The 5,053-nt window shown below is 40.8% G+C and overlaps 1 pseudogene; it reads right to left on the reverse strand.

Annotated features, from left to right (window-relative positions):
* Window positions 1-3,768: 3,768 nt before the first annotated feature.
* The window catches only part of LOC118342060, an 8,747-nt pseudogene continuing 7,462 nt past the window's right edge, over window positions 3,769-5,053 (reverse strand).

A 5,053-nucleotide genomic window follows, 5' to 3' on the forward strand; every position in this document is an offset into this window, starting at 1 on the left:
GCGCGAGGTGATTGCAGTAAAAGTTACATGAGAATTTAGCAAAAATTTGCCAAAATTCTCAGTGTTTAAATATATGCAGAAAATTTTTTTGTATAATAGTGTGACTGTTTGGCATGACGAATTGAAACACTGAGCTGTTTGCATATGTTTACGAGAATCTCTGATGTACGCTGTTTTGTTTTTTAGGACATGTGAGAATGCTAGACTCTCTCTCTCTCACAGCTCAATCAAGATGGCCATGGTCATACAGGAAAGTCGACTGGAATAGTCCCTTGGCCGGCTCTCTGTGATACTGCTTGGAGTGAGTTCTCTAGAGAACAATCTCGTATGCCCACATTTCATAAAACGTAAGCAGTCACCTTGCTAGTCCCTTTATCAATTGTCAGCCAGTCGTCAGTAGAGCAGTAGTCTACTCCACACCCAGCTATTCCAGTCGAATGTCGACACCATTCTGACAATTCTATTTGCAAGATATGTCGTGACCTGACGTTCATCTTTTAATCACTCCCACCCTCGAACCTCCCAACCAACTGCTCATTCTATTGGAATATCCTGCACGTTACTATGCTCTTTTGGAGTGTTGTTTTGTGTTCAGATCCCTCAAATAAAGCTCTTGGTACCTATTCATAGAAAGTTTTATGTGTCCAGTTACACTTTGTATCTATCTATCCAGCACAGTTGTTAACAAGCCAGTCCATCAGAGTTTTTTAAGTATCACACACTACTCTAATGTTAATCGGCTATAAAAGCTTATCAACTTTACATCGACTATTTAGATCACCTCACTCTGATCATGCTATGGCATTTCAAATCATAAAGAAAAGAGAAATCACTGTCTCTTTTTTCTGTGTTTGAACAAAACGATGAGTGTGTAGTAGAGTCTGACTACTGGCAATTTTGGTAATTCATGCGTCTTAAATGCAAAATTTTCAATGGATTAGCCTGAGTATATTTGCGAATTCTGCTACTCAGACTGACTGACCTGTACTATAAATATAAACAGATTGATTAGGCCTTTTCTAGATTTTCCTTCACAACCCATCCATATAATGCTGACTTATATAGAGCACTGGAACAATTAAATCTACAGCAGGATCGTGAGGTCTTTCCGTGATATTTTCCTTCTGCCAATTTTTAGATTCTTATCATCATTTTCTTCGGTTTCAATGTGGTGAGTGGGGGGACTTCTTGCTGCGTGATCTAGAGCCATGGTCACAATTATCATCAAAATTCGCCCATAGGATTACTGATGATTCTGGATTTTCTCGGTATAAGACGCATACCTGGTGTGTTTTCTACATATTGTGTAAAACCTATCGCTCCAGAAAAAATTCCCACTATGATCACTATTCAGCACATTCCCTCACCCTCAACAAAAGCAAGCAGATTTAACCAACCACTAAGGATACCCGGTCTGACTGGTCAAATGTGGAATTGTTATGGTCGCTTTAAGCTTCCACAAACAGTTACAATCGTGTCCTCCACTCATCAGCGCACCACATTCTTTAAGGTATCGCAAAGCAATACCACACTTTAATTGATTTCGCTACAGTACTTTGAATGCACCCTCCCAGAACTCAGTAAGCAGTGGAGAGGCAGCCACTTTAGAGGGAGAGAGATCCAGCAAGAATTCTCTCAGACCTGGGATGACAGATTTCTGAATGCCAAATCCGATGGCTCCAGCACAGAAGCTGAACCTCAGCATGTCTGGGTTGGTTACCCAGTCCTCGCTGCCTATCCACTGGCGAGGTGGAGACGGCTCACGGGACAGCTCCTCCAGCAGGATACTCAGTTCACCAGAGGCTAGAAATGCCACAATAACCAAAGCTGTCGACCTGGAGAGACAATATAGTGAACATATTCTTCAAATATAAACTTCAAATTTTCCTTTTTTAACAATTCTAAAATAGTAAACACATAGAAACATGAGAACTACTTTGGCTATGGGTAAGGTCTATGTACAATATTGGTCTCACTAATACTATTTAATGACAATATAACTAAGAAATATGATGGAAATCAACATCATGAAAAAAAGATGAAAACTGCCAATTAGCCACATAGACCATACAATAATCTAACATGTTGAATATACATTGTTTATGATTTTGTGCGCAAAAGGTCAGTGCTAACCCTGGGAATAAAAAACATAATCAGTGATGTGGAAACCTGCGGATAACATCAGCTACTCTCTGGATCCTGCTACGTGGGTGGGTCCGATAGAAAGATACAGAGTATTCCACACAGATCCCCTCCTTCTGTGCTGCGTCCAGGAAAGACGCCATGCCATTATTGCCATAGTCTGAATCTGAACGGACAGCACCTATCCAAGTCCAGCCAAAGTGTTTTACCAGCTTGGCCAACGCATCAGCCTGGACCTGGTCACTAGGAATTGTTCTGAAGAAAGTCGGGTACTGCTGCTTATTAGACAGGCATGCACAAGTGGAAGAGTGGCTCACCTATAGGACAACGGCAGTGTATTTACTTTGATGGGACAAACAAATAATCAGCACTGGCCAATATTAAATACAGTTTGCCATTAATTAAAAATAATTACTTGGGGAATGTCAAAGGGCCCAATGATGCGCGACATGCTGATGGATGGTGTGGACCCAGACTCACCGACAATACCCATCACAATACCTGATTGCGAGCAATTGTCAGCAGTGTAAAACACCGGCTCCAGGCCATTTGCAAGCTGGAATGCCACATGAACTGCAACGGGCACTGCGGCGCATGAGTCATGGATCTCATAACCGAGTTTGATGCCCGGCAGCAGCTCTGTGTTGTTGTTAATCTCCTCAATGGCGTACATCATTGTGCTTGAGAAGCGCAGTTCACGGGATTGAATGCTGCACACAGACACTTATGTCACTGATCAAATTTATGTTATAAATATATGGGCATAGGGCAATAAAAAATTTTAACAGAGAACACACAGTAACAGAGAACTGAAATTCATGTTTTTGGACAATAAGTAACTGAAAGCTGCATTGCATTCAAAATCTTACTTTGTTGTTATCCTGTAAAAATAATGTGTTTAAAGCTTTCAATACTACACAAACGTTTTACAACACAATTTGAAGTGCATTATACAACTCAAAACATTTCTATCCTCACACAGTGTAACATCATTATATCCAACACATCTCCCTCTTACTAACCTCCCTGAGCACTTTTGTGGCTCAGGCATGGTTGTGTAGTTATGGTCCACTGTTTGCATGTAGTGATGAATAGAGAATACACCTCCAATAACGTAGTCACCATCCATTGAGAATGCAGGTTGACGAACGATACCCTGGAGCTTACATTTCACTGATGAGGCCTCAGTGCTGAACCCAGCAACAGTCCTATCCTCTGTAAACCCTGCCCTTTGTTTCAGACCATCATCAATATCATTCAAGACAAGAGCTGAGTTCAGATCACACAAACCCAGAGACAGGATCAGGCCAATAAAGAGTGCTGAGATCTCCATCCCTCAAGTGTCTGTATGTGGGCATACTGTGCGTTATCATTGGTTTATATAGATTGTTAGACAAAATAAATCCTCCTACTGTACGTCAGCATACTATACATCAGAGAGAGGATGCCCTTACCCAATAGTCTTTGATTAAGTCTATTAACTATTTTAAAAACTTCAAATGGAGGAGCTGTCAAAAAGTCGAAGTAGATCTCAGTACTACACATTTTAGTTATGAACTTACTTTATTTAGCACACAAAAGTAATATAACATATTAAAAGGATGTTAAAAAAATGACATAGAAGTTAAGAAAATATATAATGAAAAAAACTTGTAGATGCAAATATTTAAATCAGCTAAGTGAATACATTGTTGAATGTGCATCGCATAAGCTCTATGTGTTATGTTTTATCTTAACTACCTCCAAACTTCAGATGTCTTAAGACTGATTTTTGTTCATTAAATGTTTCTTGGTGTTCTTCTCTGGCTTAAACAATATGATAAAACACTTTGGAGCAAATATACACAGTATTAGTCCAAAACTAGAGGCCAGAATGGCAAATATCTCTACAGCCACTGTAAATTTCCCAGGAGAGCTGACATACGCTGGGATAAAGGTGATCCAGACTCTCCGAGCTGCACAGAATATCAGCATGCTGATGTGATAAAGCTTGGTTCATTAGAAATTATCAGGTAGTTTCCGGGCTAGGACAGCATAACACTAAGGCAAAGAAGGCAAGATAGGTAGGCCTATGTACCCGAGTCAGCCCAGAAACCCAATACTGAACTAATGCACACTCCCAGGATGATTCTCTTTTTGGTTATACGTTAGGTTTTTTCATTGAAAAGGGGACTTTGACAACACAACCAAATAGTACATATTAAAATTTGAATGAATGTGAAAGACACTACAGTCACTTCTTTGCTGTGGAGGACCGGAAACCATTTCATAACATTACTACCTGGGAGGTGTGGGCTTTGAAGGCATTACTAACTATAGTTTTCCGGAGAACACAAGAGATTGCAGAGGACAAAGGTGATCCCAAACGCTGTGTTGTCGCAGCTTGCAGGACCACTCAGAGGGGTGCTCCAATGAAGAGTTAATGAACATAAGAAAAACACAGAGTCAGGGAGAAGAGCAGCAGGAAGCTCAGTTCAGAGTTGGTTTGGCCCTGACAACTTGGGATGTTCTGTGACGAAAGAACACTAAGCGCTGTTATTGATGGCAAGGACCAAGGCACCACCAACTGAGAATGCAGGCCAGGATGTCCTAGGACCTCTCCAGAAAGAAAGAACTCTACAGGCTGGGGGAAACAAGTGTCTCTCTCTGTATTAGGGCCAAAAGCTCCTTTGGGGCAAGGGAAACATCAGGTGAATTTTTTCTGAAAAAATAATAAAAAAAGGGGCTTTTAGCAGTCATGTTTTGGTGTTAGTAGACAAGTTACAAACAAAAAGTACCTGTCACATTGCTAATCTCTCCCTCAGGACATGGATACAGTCATAAACAGCAAGATGTTTGGTTTTCCTTTCTGCAGCACTTTACGAGTTCCTGGAGGGACAAGCTGTGCACTCACACTGATACAGGCACGCCT

The sequence above is a fragment of the Morone saxatilis genome, unplaced genomic scaffold (genome assembly GCF_004916995.1).
Source record: "Morone saxatilis isolate NCDOM2014 unplaced genomic scaffold, NCSU_SB_2.0 Contig8, whole genome shotgun sequence".
Lineage (NCBI taxonomy): Eukaryota > Metazoa > Chordata > Actinopteri > Moronidae > Morone > Morone saxatilis.